Here is a 19,062-nt window from a genome sequence, read left to right as displayed (position 1 = left end):
TTTATTCAAGGTCATATAATAAATAAGTGACAAACTGGGGTTGGACCCCGAATCTCCTAACCCAATGTCCAGAGCTCTTTTCCCTGCAATGTGGCTAAACCTAGATGTCTCCAAGAATCGGGGTGAGAACCAGTGAGTGGCTTCTCATGGTGAGACGGCAGCAGGTGGTGCTGGGTACATCCTGACTCTACTCAGCTAAATGCTGGAGCAAATTCATGCAAATGCCTGTGCCCCAATCCTGACAACTTGTAAGAATCTCTGATGAGCAGACCTAGAACTGGCCATTTTTTTTAATTTTTTTATTTAGTAAAAATAAATTTCCAACGTACAGTTTATGGATTACAATGGCTCCCCCCCCCATAATTTCCCTCCCACTCACACCCATCCCATCTCCCACTCCCTCTCCCATTCCATTCACATCAAGATCCATTTTCAATTATCTTTATATACAGAAGATTGATTTAGTATATATTAAGTAAAGATTTCATCAGTTTGTACCCACACAGAAACACAAAGTGTAAAATACTGTTTCAGTACTAGTTATAGCATTACTTCACATTGGACCATAATTTAAGGACAGATCCCACATGAGAAGTAAGTACACAGTGACTCCTGTTGTTGACTTAACAATTTGACACTCTTGTTAATGGCGTCAGTAATCTCCCTAGGCTCTAGTCATGAGTTTCCAAGGCTATGGAGGCCTTTTGAGTTCGCCGACTTCGATCTTATTCCGACAGGGTCATAGTCAAAGTGGAAGTTCTCTCCTCCCTTCAGAGAAAGGTACCTCCTTCTTTGATGGCCCCAGAACTGGCCATTTTTAAAAGGCTTCCAACTTTTTGATCTGGCCACAGAAGTGAGATGACGAAGAGAACGGCATCATTTGGAACAGTTGCAGTAAAATGCACACATGCCACTGCCGTGGCTCTAAGGCCTGCTGCCTTCAGAAATGGACCTGTGGCAAATGTGGCTAAGAGAATCAATTGGAGTGCCAAGTCTGAAAGATACAATACCACCTGGCCTGGTCAGATGAGGTACCTAAGAATTATATGCCGCTGGTTCAGGCATGGATTTTGTGAAGGAACCATGCCTAAACCCAAGAAGGCAGCTGTGGTAGCATCCAGTTCTTCTTGAGAATTTCAATGAGGTATCATTCAATAAATGTTCTGGTTTTTGTTTTTTGTTGGTTTTTTTGTTTTGTTTTGTTTTGTTTTGGTTTGGTTTTTTTTTTTGGACTGGCAGAGTTAGACAGTGAGAGAGAGACAGATAGAGAGAAAGGTCTCCCTTTTCCGTTGGTTCACCCCCCAAATGGCCACTACACCGATCCGAAGCCAGGAGCCAGGTGCCTCCTCCTGGTCTCCCATGCGGGTACAGGGCCCAAGCACTTGGGCCATCCTCCACTGCCTTCCCTGGCCACAGCAGAGAGTTGGACTAGAAGAGGAGCAACCGGGACAGAATTTGGCACCCCAACCGGGACTAGAACCCAGGGTGCCGGTGCCACAGGCAGAGGATTAACCAAGTGAGCCGCGACGCCAAATGTTCTGGTTTTAAAACAAAGCAAGTTCTCCAAAGGATTTTGACAATTTGCATCATTGTCCTAGATTGATTCAAATACAATGCAGGTCTGTCTGCAGCTACAGTAGACACAGCCCATTCAGCTAGACATGCCTGGTTTCAAAATCCTAGCTTTTCTGAGTCTAATATCACCTTGCAGCCCAGTGGCACTGTGGATTCATGTTGAGAATAGAATGACTGGATGATCTTTTCTAATTACAGTAAGTGCTAGCTAGTTCTTCTTTGTACTGTGCTTGAATGGGGGAGTTCACGAACCAAGGAGCACCCTGGAAAGCAGGGGCAAAAGTTCGAGTCCAAAGGAAAAGCTAGACATGGAAGACTTAGCACAAATAAGTAACTTAGAGGGTTCTTCAAAACTATGGGTTAAAATAATCTGATGACTGACAAGCCAAGAATTCTTAAGATAATAACAATACCTTTAATTGAATGAACCTTATTCTGTTTTGGTTAAACAAACATATTACCTGTGTTTGCACAGATACATTTGTATGTGGAGCACTGCAAGAAAGAACATTCACCAGGCTGACAACACCTGGTTATCTTGGCAGGGGATAGAGGCTTGGAGAATGTCAGAGACATAATTGCTTTTTCCTTTATATAGCCACTATGTGTTCTGTAATTTGAAAAACATAAAGAAATTAAATAAATTGATATATAAATTCACAAGCAGCCAAACATAAGAATTAAAAACTTAGTAATTTATAGTTAACATTATATGGTGACATAAATATCGGTAGGAAGTTATGGATGTGTTCTATAAACCTGGAGTAGAGTTATTTTATACATATTTGCATTTCCTGTTCCTTCTGATGTAAGACTTTAAAATCTTGCCTAATGTCCACAGAGCTGTCTTGCTGAGTTCATTAAATACTCCTTTCCCCACAAGGAAAAAAAAAAGGTAATCTATAAATAATTCAAATAAACAGCTGAGTTTATAGGAAAGAAAGGAGACCTTTCAGATCTCAGAATTGAAGGGGGCACCATCTGCAAACCAGGTGGTCCAAGGGAGGACACTGATTTAGCTCCCCTGGATAACGGAGAAAAACTGGTATTTGTCTTTCTGCGCCTGGCTTATTTCACTCAAGATGAAGTCCTCCGGTTGTACCCGTTTTATGCAATGATAGGATTTCATTCTTTTTACAGCTGAATACCGACTGTGTGCATCAGTTCTGCAAATGTAGTGTTTTGTCAAACTTGGTTTTAAATCTTTGCAAGCATATTGTTAGGAATGATATACCACCATAGTTTTAATGAGTTGTGACAATTTTAAAATTTGCTGTATAAGAGTGAAATAAACATTTTCCTTAGATTATTGTTTACAGCCCTTGCCTATATTCCTGTGGAACTATGGTCTTTTTACATTTTATTTGCTGAACTCTTTACTCCGTGGAGCATTTGACTATAATGTAAATTAAAACTGTGTAATCTTTAAAAAGAGAGGGAGAGGGTGCTGAGCATCCCAGGATGGGCAGTGGCTCTGGCACAGGTCCTAGATGATGGAGAACCAGACGTTAATGGCCACGAGCAGAATTCTTTACTGAAGAACTCGCAAAAAAGGCAATCAAGAAAAAATATGTAAAATAAGTAAAATAAGGAAATGTAAGAAGGAAGCATGAGAAAATAAATTGGCCAATGCATGGGTAAAACTAAATGAGGAAATTATGAAATAATTATAGTAAAGAGGGTGAGGATGAAAAAGCTAGACTCATATTCTAGACCGTGACTACTTACAAAATAGGAGGCATGATCATAGTCAAGCATTCCTGAGGCTGTGGATCCTCTGGAGATAAAGAAAAACTTTGACTACTCTATGTCAAGAATAGATATTAAAATTTTAAGAGTAGCCACGAAAATGAAGCCTACTTTGTGAAAGTGAAAAAAGTAATAAAGATAACATGTTCCAGCAGAGTGAGGGAAAGGAGAAAGAAAACAAAGCCGCACAACAAACTGGATGCAATGGAAACCACTGTACTTAGTGAAATAAGCCAGTCGCAAAAAGCCAAAGATCCTGTGTGCCCTGATCTGTGATAACTAACAGAGCACCCAATAATGTAACGTCTAGGAGTGAAATCGACATTTCAAGATTCAATGATTGTTTACAGCCCTTGTCTCTACTGTTCAGGAACTTACTGTTTGTTGAACTCTTGATTTAGTGTAATATTAATTTTATGAGTATAAAACAAACTGCAAGTAGATCATTGTAAAAATTAAGAGAAATGGGGCCGGTGCTACGGCATAGTAGCTTAAGCTTCCACTTCCAGTGCCAACATCCCATATGAGTGCCAGTTCTTGTCCCGGCTGCTCCTCCTCCAATCAAGCTCTCCACTTACGGCCTGGAAAAGCAGTGGAAGATGGCCCAAGTGCTTGGGGCCCCTGCAGCTGTGTGGGAGACCCAGAAGAAGCTCCTGGCTCCTGGCTTCAGCCTGGCTCAGCTCTGGCATTGCAACCCTTTGGGGGAGTGAACCAGCAGATGGAAGACCTCTTTCTGTCTCTCCCTCTCTCTGTCTGTAACTCTGCCTCTCAAATAAATAAATCTTTTTTAAAAAAAAAAAATCAAGAGAAAGAATAAGGAAAGAAGGAGGAGCAAGGGTGGGAGCATGGGTGGGAGGGAGGGTAGGTGGGAAGTATCACTGTGCTCCTAAATCTGCATAGATGAAATACTTAAAATTTGTTCACCTTAAAAAATTTTTTAAAGTAATAATAAAAAAGAAAACAAAGCAGCAGTAAACTAAAGACCTCCCAAAATAGAAATGAATACAAACACAAGGGGGCTTCGCAAAGTTTGTGGGGAAAAAAAAAACTGAATTAGAAGTTCAGGGGCAGGCATTTAGCGGAGCAATGAAGACAGTTTAGGATGCCTGGTGCCAGTCCTGGCTCCCCTCCTGATTCCAGCTTCCTGTCGCACCTCCCTAGGCAGCAGCATGTGGTGGTTCAAGGACCTGAGTTCTGTCGCCCTCAAGGGGGATCCAGATGAAGTTTCAGGCTCCAGGCTTCAGCCTGTCCCTGCCCTCTGCTGTAGACATTTGGGAAGTAACCCAGCCGATGAAAGATTCTCATTCCCTCTCTCTCTCTCCCCCACCCTCGCCCTTTCAAATAAAATGAAAATAAATAAATGTTTTAAAGTTTTTAATGATGTTTATTTGGTAAAAAAAATTTTGAAATCCATGCACCATGTTTCTCATAATATACATTTTCAGTGAAGTTTTTGAAGCTCCCTCCCATATCAGTAAGGACAATAAAAGTAAGTTCAAATTCAGACTGTCAAATTGGATTTTAAAACTAACATTGCTGTTTATTCATGATATACCTAAAACACAAGTACACAAGAGTTTGAAACCAAAGGCATCCCCTGACTCCAAATTTAGCCTGGCTCAGCCCCAGCCATTGCTGCCATCTGGGGAGTGAACCAGCAGATGGAAGACCTTTCTCTTTATCTCTCCCTCTGTCTGTTGGTAACTCTACTTTTAAATAAAGTCTTTAAAGGAAAAAAAAAGCTGATGTGGCTCCATAAATATCAACTGAAATAATTTTAAGATTAAAACATCATAAATTCGGGCTGGCACTGTGGCATAGCAGGTTAAGCTGCCATCTGCAATGCCAGCATCCCATATGGGCACTGGTTCAAGACCCAGACACTCCACTCTGATCCAGTTCGCTGGTAATGCTCCTGGGAAAGCAGTAGAAGATAGTCCAAATGCTTGTGCCTCTGCACCCACGTGGGACACCCAGAAGAAACTCTTGGATTCTGGGGCCAGACCAGTGGCTCACTTGGTTAATCCTCCGGCTGTGGCGGCAGCATCCCATATGGGCGCTGGCTCTAGTCCCGGTTGCTCCTCTTCTGGTCCAGTTCTCTGCTGGGCCCCAGGAGGGCAGTGGAGGATGGCCCAAGTCCTTGGGCCCCTGCACCTGCATGGGAGACCAGGAGGAAGCACCTGGCTCCTGGCTTAGGATCTGCGCAGAGCCGGCCGTTGCGGCCATTTGGGAAGTGAACCAATGGAAGGAAGACCTTTCTCTCTGTTTCTCTCTCTCACTGTCTATAACTCTACTTGTCAGATAAAAGAAAGTAAGAGAGAGAGAGAGCGAGAGAGAGAGAGAGAGAGAGAAAGAGAAAGACAGAAAGAGAGAGAGAAAGGAAGAAACTCCTGGATCCTGGCTTCAGATCCACCCAGCTCTGTCTGTTGCAGCCATTTGGGGAGCAAACCAATGGATGCAAGACCTCTCTCTCTCTGCCTCACCTTCTCTCTGTGTGTAACTCTGACTTTCAAGTAAATAAATAAATCTTTAAAAAAAAAAAACTAGGGAGCTGGCCCAATAGTGGGCTAAGCCTCCGCCTGTGGTGCTGGAATCCCATATGGGCACTGGTTTGTGTCCAGGCTTCTCCTCTTCCAATCCAGCTCTCTGCTATGACCTGGGAAAGAACTGAAAAATGGCCCAAGTTCTTGGACCCCTGCACCCGGTGGGAGACCTGGAAGAAGTTCCTGGCTTTGAATCGGCCCAGCTCTGGCTGTTGCAGCCATTTGGTGAGTGAACCAGCAGATGGAAGACCTCTCTTTTTGTCTCTCCCTCTCTCTGTCTGTAACTCTATTTCTCAAATAAATAAAAATAAATCTTTAAAGAAAATCATCAATAATAAAACAAATTACTACAAAAATGGTAAAAAGAAAAACTACAAAAATAGTAATTCTTAAGCAAGATGCAAAACAGAAACTATGAACAAAGTCCAACCTGAGAAACTAGATTTACAACCTATACAGCTGTTAAGAATCCAGAATCCCTAAGAAAAAATAAGCAGATAAAGTACCATGAATAGGAATCATCAACTCACAGAAACAGAAACCCATATACTCAATCAATGTAACAAAGAAAGTCAGCTTTCCCAGTAAACAAAAGAATGTGAATTCGAAAAGGAAAAGAGTATCATTCAATGTTTATTAGACTTGCACATTTAAGGAGGTGGATAACCCCGAATGTTGTACATGTGTACCAGCTGCACTGCTGATGGGAGTGTCATCCCAGCCTACCCCTACATAACCCTTACTATGAAGGCCACGCCTAGACCAGCTCCACACCTACTCTCACAGCCTTGCCCAAGGAGACAGGGTGTTCATTGCTGCAATTTGTATAACAGAGAAAATTAACCTAAAAATCTCCCAGTGGAAGAACAGATAAACTGTGGTTTATCCACACAACATTTAAAGTAAAAGAGATAGTTTATGTGAATCAAAATGGGTAACTCTGAAGAACATTATGTTGGGGTTGGGGAGGAAGTTGCGATTGATATGTGCAGCAGGATACCAAATGTATACATTTTTGCAGCATGAATCCCAGTAGTTAATACTGCTGCAGGATTCATACATATGAATAGAAGCACTAACTCCACTAACCTGGGGGAAGAAACAGGACCCAGTGCCTCTGGAGCTCTGGTTGTCTCTCAGGAAGGAAGGAAGGCAAGGGAAGGGATGCATCTTCCATTTCCTGTTTAGAAAAAGCTCAGAAGTGGGGGCCAGCGTTGTGGCACTGCAAGTTAACACCCTGGCCTGAATCGCCGGCATCCCATATGGGCGCTGGTTCTAGTCCCGGCTGCTCCTCTTCCAATCCAGCTCTCTGCTATAGCCTAAGAAAGCAGTAGAAGATGGCCCAAGTCCTTAGGCCCCTGCACCCACATGGGAGACCTGGAAGAAGCTCCTGGCTCCTGGCTTCAGATCGGTGCAGCTCTGGCCATTTCAGCCATCTGGGGAATGAACCAGCAGATGAGGACCTCTCTCTCTGTCTCTACCTCTCTCTGTAACTCTTTCAAATAAATAAAAATAAATCTTTAAAAAATAATAATAAATAAATAAATAAATAAAAAGCTCAGAAGTGAAATGTGTAAGACTCAAACCTGGCTGTCTATTCTATTATATATATATATATATATGTGTGTGTGTGTGTGTGTGTGTGTTAATTTATGTATTAATGTTAGATAGGAAGTCAGATATGAGCTTATGTGTGTGTGACAAAGGCCTAAGGAGACATCTAGGTCCACCATATGCATCTCAAAGTCATCCCAATAACCTTCCAGGGGCAGCCCAGTATCTGCATTGAAATATCCTGCCCTGCCCCTTCTGCCCAATAACCTGCCAGGTGGGGGGGCCCACCCAACTCAAACTAGCTCAAAGTAAAAAAGCCTTTGATAGAAAGACAGCAACAGAGATGCAGATTTGAGACATAGGACAGAGCCAGAAATTGTGGGCTTGGCCTCCAGGACTCTCACCTCCGCTTTCTTTGTTGTGTTGCATTCCAAAAGACTTCCTCCACGCAGTGGGCAAGACAGCTATGGGAGGGTCCTGCTTCACACAGTCTGAAAACTCATGATCTAAGGAAATGAGAACTTGTCCTTCAAGTTGGAAAAATTCTCACTCTTGTGGGCTTGGGGGCTCGGGGGCTCGGGGGTTGGGAGCTGCTGTGGTACGGAGTGAGGCGGGACAGTTCTCAAGGTGAGGAAGGGATGCCATGTCAGGGAAAAGGGGAAACAGATTCTGAGAAGACAGTATCTAAAATTAGCAGTATCTAAAATTGTGCCTCACATCTGTGAACCCCATTCTACAGATGAGAAGACAGGCGCTGGCTAAGTAACCAGTACAAGATCACATGTTTAAAGGTGGCAAAGCCAGACCCTAACTCAGGTTCACCTGGTCAAGTGCGCTGCCCAGAGCTGTTGCTATGCTCTCTTGATGTAAAAAATAATTTATGCACATGTTTTTCAGAATGTGGGTAAAATTTTAAAGAATAATAACAAAATACAAGTCACCATCATTCCTTTCTATATCTATGGTAGATACTGGACATTTACTCTTTGATTCTTTGTACTCTTGACCAATCCACAGGGTGCACAGAAGGACCAAAGCTGTAATAAATGCCCCTGGGGTCCTGCCCAGACCCCCTGACAGACTGCACTGCTCATCCTCCACCCCCACTGCTGTGTGTCTGCTGCTAATGGTTTACAGCTGACCCATGAGGCCTGGAAGATTCTGTCCCTTTCAGCACCCTGCAGTCAGAATGACTATAATGGGATCATAAAAGCCCAGCTCAACTCCCTCCAGGGTCCTATGGAAGCAGGTGGGATCTGGATTTCTATTAGAAGGTCCTCTTTGATACCATCTACTCCCCTGACCTGCTTTCATCACCTCCTTGAATATTTCCTTCTATTTATCGTTTGTACAAAGCTGCTTGTTTCTGGCCTTCCCTGCAGAGAATGCAACTTGGCAATGACCCAGTGCACTTTAATTGTCCCAAGGCGTAGGTTCTAACAAAATGCTTGGGGAAGATGGGGTGGGCCAAGCCCAGCCAACCACCAGCATTGGGGTCTCAGCATGGTTTCATGGCTTTCTGTTCTTTTTCATTCTTGCAATAACTCTTATGAAGTGCTAAGAGCTGTGTTTCCTGGTTTTAAAAGCCAATTACTTTATACATTTCTTTACTCATATATTTATAGAATCATTAAGGCTCTGAAGAAAAACATGCATTATTCAGTTAAATTTTAGTGCATTTTATGAGAATAAAGTATATGCTGTAGTAGAAGTCTTAATTTAAGGATTCATGAAGGTTTTGAACTTATTGATTATCATATTCTCCCCATTCTATGACACACAATTTAATGTTTTTGCAAGGCTTAGAGTCAATGAATACATTTGGTAAATGTTTCCACTGCCATCCCACTCCCCAAAAACCTATTAAACACTTTTTATAGTCATGAACATGAATTCTAGAATCACCTCATTGGATTCCAAGACATTCTCCCCATGAATAGAATCTAGAATAAAATTAAGTCAAACTTATAAGTTAATTTGAGGGAAAATGACATCTTTACAAAATTGAGTGTCCTTAACCAATAACATGGTATGCCCCCCTATTTTTTCAAGTCTCCGTTTATTTCTCTCAATTGATCACTGTCATTTTCTCCGTGTATATCCTGTATAATTCTTAATAGTTTTTATTAAAGTTAGTGTTTTGTATTTGCATTGCTAATAGGAATCTGAGTGGTTTTCCATCTATTTTTAGTGCATACAAAAGCTATTTTAAATGTTCGCTTACCTTACAGATCTAAATTATTATTTCTGTTGTCATTGTAATTGATAATTAGGAGCAAACTGAACCAGTAACTGCATTACCTTCAAATAAAGACAACACCTACTGTTCTTCATTGTTACACACTTCATTTCTGATCCATATTTTATTAGATTGGCCAGAACTTCTGTAAATTTTTTTTTTGACAGGCAGAGTGGACAGTGAGAGAGAGAGACAGAGAGAAAGGTCCTCCTTTTACCGTTGGTTCACCCCCCCAATGGCCGCTGCGGCCGGTGCTGTGCCGATCCAAAGCCTGGAGCCAGGTGCTTCCTCCTGGTCTCCCATGCGGGTGCAGGGCTCAAGCACTTGGGCCATCCTCCACTGCACTCCCAGGCCACAGCAGAGAGCTGGACTGGAGGAGGAGCAACCGGGACAGAATCCGGCGCCCTGACCGGGACTAGAACCCGGGGTGCCGGTGCCGCAGGCAGAAGATTAGCCTAATGAGCCATAGCGCTGGCCCTCTGTAAAATTTTTAAGAGAGATAAAAGAAATTATTGGGAACCAAGAGCCTGATATTTCACCACTAAACATGAAAATGAGTACAGTATTGATTATTTTTCAACATATTACAAAAGATATGCCTACCTTACATAATTGAAAACTTCTACCAATTGAAGGGGTTGAATATTATCAAATGCTACTTAAGGAGTTTGGTAACGGGCTTGCAGGGAAATGCAGTGGAAAGTATTCTAACATTGTGGAGTAAGTTGGACCTGGCGTTGAATATGCTTACCTTGGCCTTGATTGACACATCTAACCTCACTCAACTTCTGTTTCTTTAGCTATAAAATAATAACTCATAAAGTTTTGTGGTCACTAATTAATCTAGTTTGTATGATAGATGTTCAATTACCCAATATTTCCAAAATAAACTCTACTTTACCATGGCATTTGATTCTTTTAGTATAATTTGCCATCATTTTATTTAGAATTGTTGCATCTGTCCACCACTGTGTACCAAATACAAAATCATTGTATTTTTCTTTGTGTTTCAAACAATTGGAAGATAACTATGCCTTGAAAATAAGAAGGGGTGGGGCTGGTGCTGTGGCACAGCAGGTTAATGCCCTGGCCTGAAGTGCCGGCATCCCATATGGGCACTGGTTCTAGTCCCAGCTGCTCCTCTTCCAATCCAGTTCTCTTCTATGGCCTGGAAAAGCAGCAGAAGATGGCCCAAGTCCTTGGGCCCCTGCATCCACATGGGAGACCCAGAAGAATCTCCTGGTTCCTGGCTGCAGATCGGCGTAGCTCCGGCCATTGTGGCCATCTGGGGAGTGAACCAGCAGATGGAAAAACTCTCTCTCTGTTTCTGCCTCTCTCTGTAACTCTTTCTTTCAAATAACTAAAATAAATCTTAAAAAAAAAAAAAAAGAAAAGACAATGCTTGAAGGAATTTAATCATATGTCTGACCACATGCAAAGCACTCAGTGACTTATCTGATTTCCACTATCTGCTCGGTGTCAACGACCATCATGTTTTATACACTAGTGTCTGACCAGCACTGTGCTAAGCTTTTCATTTGTACCATTTGATATAATCCACTTCATGAATGAAGAAAATGAGGATAAGAGAAGTAAGACTCTTTTTTTGACAGGCAGAGTGGACAGTGAGAGAGAGAGACAGAGAGAAAGGTCTTCCTTTTGCCGTTGGTTCACCCTCCAATGGCCGCTGCGGCCGGCGCATCTCACTGATCGGAAGCCAGGAGCCAGGTGCTTCTCCTGGTCTCCCATGCGGGTGCAGGGCCCAAGGACTTGGGCCATCGTCCACTGCCTTCCCGGGCCACAGCAGAGAGCTGGCCTGGAAGAGGGGCAACCGGGATAGAACCCGGCGCCCCAACTGGGACTAGAACCTGGTGTGCCAGTGCTGCAAGGCGGATGATTAGCCTGTGAAGCCACGGCGCTGGCCAGGAAGACTCTTGTCTGAGATCACATAGTAACTGACAGAGCAAGGCAAGGCTCAATCTAAAAAAACCTTTTTTTAAAGCATTCATTAATTTATTTGAAAGGCGGAATTATAGAGAGGCAGAGGCAAAGAGAGAGAGGTCTTCCATCTCCAGGTTCACTCCCCAAATGGCTGCAATGGCTGGAGATGCGCTTATCCAAAGCCAGGAGCCAAGAGCCTCTTCTGGGTCTCCCATGCAGGTGCAGGGGCCCAAGGACTTGGGCCATCTTCTACTGCTTTCCCAGGCCATAGCAGAGAGCTGGATCAGAAGCAGAGCAGCTGGGGCTTGAACTGGAGCCCATATGGATACCAGCACTACAAGTGGCAGCTTTATCTGCTATGCCACAGTGCCAGCCCCAATAAATCTTATTACATGCTAAATAGTGGTGTCTCAATAAGGAGATCTCAATTAATATAATTGTTCATTTCTGGTGATTTCTATCTGCTCTCCAAATCATGTGCTTATTACAAAATTTCATATTAGAATTGTCTGTAAATAATATTTTATTAAAATATATAATCTCCCCAATATTTGCTTGATTCATTATAATTCAGTTCTAATTTTATGCATTTATGCTAGCTATCTCTTTTTTCATATATATAATTACTTAGAATTTTATTCTATATTTTCAAAATCTAGTTCTTGGGTTTCTTTATCAATTTTATTTTTGATTTTCTAATTAATCATTGATTTTTTAAAGATTATTTATTTGAAAGAATTACAGGGAGAGAGAGAGAGGAGAGAGACAGAGAACCATCTACTGTTTTTTTTTCCCTGAATGGCCACAACAGCCAGGAATAGGCCAGACCAAAGTCAGGAGCCAGGAACTTCCTCCAGGTCTCCAACATGGAAGACTTTGAAAATAACTTTGGCCATTTTTAAATATAGAGTTATTAAGTTCTGATTTTCAAATAATGCATAACTATGGTTTTGTGTTTTCTTGCACTTAAAAAATATCGAATATTTTATTCAGGAGTTTGGAAGTTTTCATTGGCACTATCTACTACTTTTAACTTTATTTGATTCTTATCAGAAAATTTCATGAAATCATTTTTGATATTCTAACAATTTTGTTTATGAACTAGTACAGCTTTTTTGTAGCAAATGTTCCATCAACAATGAAGAGTATTTCTTCTTCTTTTTTTTTTTTTTTTTTTTTTTTGACAGGCAGAGTTAGACAGTGAGAGAGAGAGACAGAGAGAAAGGTCTTCCTTCCATTGGTTCACCCCCCAAATGGCTGCATGGACGGCGCTGTGCCGATCCGAAGCCAGGAGCCAGGTGCTTGTCCCTGGTCTCCCATGAGGATGCAGGGCCCAAGTACTTGTGCCATCCTCCACTGCCTTCTTGGGCCACAGCAGAGAGCTGGACTGGAAGAGGAGCAACCAAGACAGGCTCCAGCACCCCAACTGGGACTAGAAACCGGGGTGCCAGCGCTGCAGGCGGAGGATTAGCCTAGTGAGCCGCAGCGCCGGCCAATGAAGAGTATTTCTTTCTCTCCATTTTCAGAACATAAAACTTAATTCAAATCTATTTAATCAAAGTCAACATTATTAATCATCATATTTTTTTCTGTTTTTTTTTTTTTTTGCTTTCTTTTGTTTCTGCCAAAGACCTCATGATCGTTTATTGGTTTTGTTTTTTGTTTTGAATCTGGTTTTTTTTTTTTTTTTTTCTGGCTGGCTTGTTTGTTGCCTCAACATCTGTAGAATATAATATATGCCTATCCATAGTCATGGTGATTCTGGATCATGGGTAAATTAATTACCCACTCCATTCTCAATATCATGTATGTGTTGGAGGGGGCAGTCTTTATAAAAGCCTTCTCAGAGACTCTTGCGGTCCTTAGGGCATTTTTTGCCATCTTTAATGAGAATCAGTTAGATGAATGAGAATTAGTGTCTGCATTTCTGTGAATTTTACCTTTTATAACATAAAATGTCTCACCGTATCTTAATAATGGTGTTTGTCTTGTACTATACTATTTACTGATGTTAATAATGTCACTCCTATTCTCAGCTTGATTTTGAACATTTTTCCCTTCCTCTTTGAGGTGAATCTTTCACAAGCAGCTGTAATTGGTTTTGATGCATTTTGAACCAAATCTGAGATAAATTGTTTTTTAATAAGGAAATTTAGCAGGCCGGTGCCATGGCTCAACAGGCTAATCCTCCGCTTTGCGGTGCTGGCACACCGGGTTCTAGTCCCAGTCAGGGCACAGGATTCTGTCCCGGTTGCCCCTCTTCCTGGCCAGCCCTCTGCTATGGCCCGGGAGTGCAGTGGAGGATGGCCCAAGTGCTTGGGCCCTGCACCCCATGGGAGACCAAGATAAGCACCTGGCTCCTGCCTTTGGATCAGCATAGTATGCCGGCCGCAGCACGCCAGCCATGGCAGCCATTGGAGGGTGAACCAATGGCAAAAAGGAAGACCTTTCTCTCTGTCTCTCTCTCTCTCACTGTCCACTCTGCCTGTCAAAAAAAAAAAAAAAAGGAAATTTAGCTCCATTTATTGTCATCACTACAATTGGGCCTTCATATATTTAGCTGATACCAATTGACTTCTGTCAACCAGATTATATTTTGAGTTAAGCAACTTTTTGCTGTCAAATGTTTCCTTCAAGTTTTATGGCCAGGTCTCCACCTGCTTGTCCAATGCCTATCCTGACCCTGATTCACTGGGGGTCACAGGCAGCTAACCACTAGGGCTGTATCACCCAGGTCCTCTCATCAGTTGGCTTCAGATTAGGTCTGGCCTGTGGCAGGCATTGGCAGGAGACTGAAGTGTGGGAATTAAGAAGAAGTAACCTTGGGCTCTACAGCCCAGGATCTCTGTATTTTGTTATCCACGTGTCCTCCATTTTATAGTTCTCCTTTTTCTCTGGGCTCTCTCTGTGTCTTCAGGGAGAGCTTCTCAACTTTATCCTCCTTAATGCCAATTCCATTTTCTGCCATGTTATTTCTTTTCTTCACTGCTTCTAATGAAAATAGGAATTTTATTGTGCTATTGCATTATATTTCTTTGCAATCTCTATTTCAGTTTCTACCTGTATCTCAGGGCAGGAGTCAAGAGATTTTATTTGAACATTCTCAAGAAGTAATGCTTTGGAGGTTAACTCAATTGTCCCAGACAGGATTAGCAAAATTGAATATTTCTAAATTACAAATCTAACTCCTGGGAGGATCCAAGATGGCTGAATAGGGAGAAGATGCTCTGATTCTGACCATGGGAATATAGCCAAACAAAAGAGGAGGAACTGCATTCCCAGGGGACTATAGGGGAGTAGTTTGCAGTGGAAATTCTACAGAAAGAAGAGAATGCCATGAAACAGTAGGGGCAGCTGAACCACATGGCAGTGAGCAGGACACCACAGTGACTCCTGCAGCTAGTGGCTAGATGGGACACCATCTTCCTGGACCAAGGCACCTGGCAACCAGCAGGAAGGAAACCTTCTTAATAAGGCGAGTAGAGGCTGTTGTGACCCATGTGAAACTGGGGCATTTTATCAGAGGGACACATCTGTGCTCCCCACAGACTTTGAGTCTGGCCTGGAGGGCGGGGGGGGGGGGGCGGCAGGGCACCCACCCAGGTCTTTGAAGTTCTCTCTTTCCCGACACTATTAAGTTGCCCAGACTCTACTTTCCAAGGCTGAGCACTGGCGAATCTCTATTCAGTAGGCAACTGGCTCTGGGAATGCAATGGCTCTTTGTGTGGATGGGAAAGGCTTCTGGGGCCAAGAGTGGATCCCCTGCTCCTTGTGACTGTAGGAGACCTGTGCCTTGTGACTGTGGGAATTCTGTGACTATGTAATAGGACACGGCTGGGTCTTTGGGCAGTCACTGTATCTGGCTTCAGAGGCTCGTGTCTCTGCACTCACACTGAGGAACATACAGATCCTTTGTATAATTCATGCACCTGTAGGGATGAGGTGCCTAGGCACTGTTGGAGATCATAAGAGAGTTTGATAAAGTTGCAGGATATAAATCAACACATAAAAATCAATAGCTTTTGTATACACAAATAATGTCATGGCTGAGAAAAAACTTGTAAGATCAGTATCATTCACAACAGCTATAAAATAACTTAATATCTAGGAATAAATTTAACCAAGGATGTGAAAGATCTTCACAATGAAAATTATGAAACATTAAAGAAAGAAATAGAAGACACCAAATAATGGAAGAATCTTCCATGTTCATGGATTGGAAGAATTAATATCAAAATATGAATACTACCCAAAGTAATTTATAGATTCAATGTGATCCCAATCAAGATACCAAGGGCATTCTTCTCAAATCTAGGAAACATTCATGCTAAAATTTGTATGGAAACACAAGAGACCCAGAATAGCTAAAGCTATCTTATACAACAAAATCCAAAGGTATCACAATACCAAATTTCAATACATACTACAGGTCAGTTACCATCAAAACAGCCTGGTACTGGCACAAATATAGACATGTGGACCAATGGAACACAACAGGAACCCCAGAAATTAATCCACACAACTACAGCCAACTAATCTTTGACAAACAAGCTAAAATCAGTCCCTGGAGAAAGGAACGTCTCTTCAACAAATGGTATTAGCAAAATTGGATCTGTGCAAGAAACAAGATCACTATCTTATACCTTATATAAAAATCAACTCACAGTGGACCAAGGATCTAAATCTGGGATTTAAATACTATCTGGGACTAATCTGGGAATCTAAATACTATCAAATTACCAGAGGAAAAATTTGGGGAAATCTGAAAGACATTGACATAGGCAAAGACTTCTTGAAAAAGACTTCAGAGGCACAGGCAATAAAAGCCAAAATTGACAAATGGGATTGCATCAAGCTAAGAAGCTTCTACACCACATAGGAAACACTCAACAAAGGATTGACATAATGGGACAAAATATTCACAAACTATGCAACTGTTAAAGATTAATATTCAGAAACTATAAAGAGTTCAAGAAACTCAGCAATAACACAAAAACAGCCCAGTGAAAGGATGAAATACAAATGGCCAATGGACACATGAAAAAAAGCTCAGGATTACTAGCCTTCAGGGAAATGCAAATAAAAACCACAATGGTGTTCACCTCACCCCAGTTATAATGGTTATCACACAAAAATAAAAAATAATAAATGCTGGTGATCCTGTGGGGTAAAAGGCACCCCAATACACTGTTAGTGAGAATGTAAACTAGAACAACCATTATGGAAGACAGTATGAAGATTCCTTAGAAATCTGAGAGTAGATCTATCATATGACCCAGCCATCCCACTCTTGGGAATTTGCCTAAACAAAATGAAATCAATATATGGAAGAGTTATCTGTACCCCCATATTTATTGCAGCTCAATTCACAATAGCTAAGATATGGAATCAGCCCACATGTTCATCAGCTAATGACTGGATAAAGAAAATGCTGCATATATATACTTTGGGAATACTATTCAGCCATTAAAAAGGATGAAATTCTGTCTTTTACAACAACATATATGCAACTGGAAATAATTATGGTTAGTGAAATAAGGCAGTCCCGAAATTACAAATACCATGTTTTCTCAGATATATAGTAGTTAACATAGAATAACAAAAAAAAGTATAGGAATGAAATGGACCTCTTGTGATATGATTGTTGTTTTTTTAGCCTTTATTATATACCTATGGATACTTTTTACTTGTTGAATATTATGGTTAGTGATACATTACACCTGTGATTATGAAGTGAACTGAAATTATGTTTTTGCAAAACTTAAAGAAAAAAAGGAAGGAAGGAGAGAGAACATGATTATCTTTTAGAATCATACCTACGAAATACATGAAATATGTTCTCTTTATACTAACAACATTTTTTAAAAGAAACAAATTTGGCTTCTGTGGAAATCTCAGAAAAGAAACAGAAGAAAACAAGCTCCATCCACAAAGAAGTATGACACATATACTTTGAAGAAACCTCAACATTTCAAGCAATGGTAGGCAAGATATAAAACTCCAGCAACCTTTTAATTGTGCCACACCATCTATCATTTTTTGTTTCAAACTTCCTGAGAACACATAGAAGGCTCATTCTAGTAAGTGCTTCTATTAGCTGTTCCATTTTTTTCAAAGGTTTGTTTTGCCTCTGCAACTAATATTACCCTTTTATGTCCCAGAAAATCTTTAAAGGTCCCCAGTTTTGTTTTTCTTGTTTATGCTTGATAAAGGAGAGATGTGGTCAGGATGTTCCCAGGGAATAGTCTGGATGGATCTTGGTTGGTCATTAGTATTGACTATATGATTACTATAGTATCCATATCGAGACCTTGAGCTGAGAATTGATTGACATGCACAGATTCCAAAATCCTACTGGCACAGGCCTCTATCTCCTGGCTATGGGACCTCAGATTTCACTGCTTGATCTCTGGACATGGGGTAGAAAATTTATTTTGGGATAATTGTACACAGCCTTCTCCTCTTTGTGAATGTTTATACTCCCTGCATATTCTGTTGCATGGATCTCTCTATTCCTCCATCCCCTCGCCTTGACAGTCTGGTATTGCTGTGGTTTAAATTTGCCCCCCAAAACTCATGCTGAAATTTAATTGCCAATATGATGGTATTTATAAAAAGATTTATTGATTTATTTGAAAGGCATAGCAAGAGAGAGAGAGAGAGAGAGACTTCCATCTGTTGATTAATTCCCCAAATGGCTGCAATGGCTGGAACTGAGCCAGTTTGAAGCCAGGAGTCAAGAGCTTGCTCAGGGTTTCCCTCATGAGTGCAGGGGCCCAGATATTTGGGTCACCACCTGCTGCTTTCCCAGACACATTAGCAGGGAATGAGAGGTCAGAAGCAGAGCATCCAGGACACAAACCAGCACTTACATGGGATGTTGGCACCACAGGTGGCTTTACCTGATATGCCACAGTGCAGGCCTCCAAAATGACAGAATTAAGAGGCGGGGGTCATATGTTTGGGATAGGAGTTAAGATACCACTTGGGACATCTCTATCCCCCATCAGAATGCCTGGGTTTGAGAACTGGCTCCATGTCCAGTTCCAGCTTCCAGCTCATGCACGTTCCGGGAAGCAGATGATGGCTCAAGTAGCTGGGTTCCTAGCTCCTGGTTTCAGCCTGGCCCAGCCTTGCCTGTGGCAAGCATTTGGAAAATGAATGAATAGATGGAATCTCTCTTTCTAATTGCCTTTGTCTCTGTCTGTCAAATAAATAAAAACAAAGTGTTAAAAAGAGTTGAGGCCTTTAAAAGGTGATGAAGTCGTGACAGCAGAGATTATAAGGATGGGGTTAGGGCCCTGCTCAAGGGCTTGCAGCATGGGTTCCTCCTCTCCCACTCCTGCACCACTGAGGATACTGTACTCCTCCCCTCCAGAGGAAGCAGGACCAAGGCACCACCTCGGAAGCAGGGCACAGCCCTCCCCAGACACCACGTGGCAACTTAGACATCCCAACTTC

General features: G+C 41.8%; 1 pseudogene; it reads left to right on the top strand.

The window, feature by feature from the left end:
- The first annotated feature begins 858 nt into the window (after positions 1-858).
- LOC133767918 (large ribosomal subunit protein eL37-like) lies at positions 859-1,131 on the top strand (annotated as a pseudogene).
- The last annotated feature ends 17,931 nt before the right edge of the window (positions 1,132-19,062 follow it).

The sequence above is a fragment of the Lepus europaeus genome, chromosome 10 (assembly GCF_033115175.1).
Source record: "Lepus europaeus isolate LE1 chromosome 10, mLepTim1.pri, whole genome shotgun sequence".
Taxonomy (NCBI): Eukaryota; Metazoa; Chordata; class Mammalia; order Lagomorpha; family Leporidae; genus Lepus; species Lepus europaeus.
This window is presented reverse-complemented; position numbering and strand designations above follow the sequence as displayed.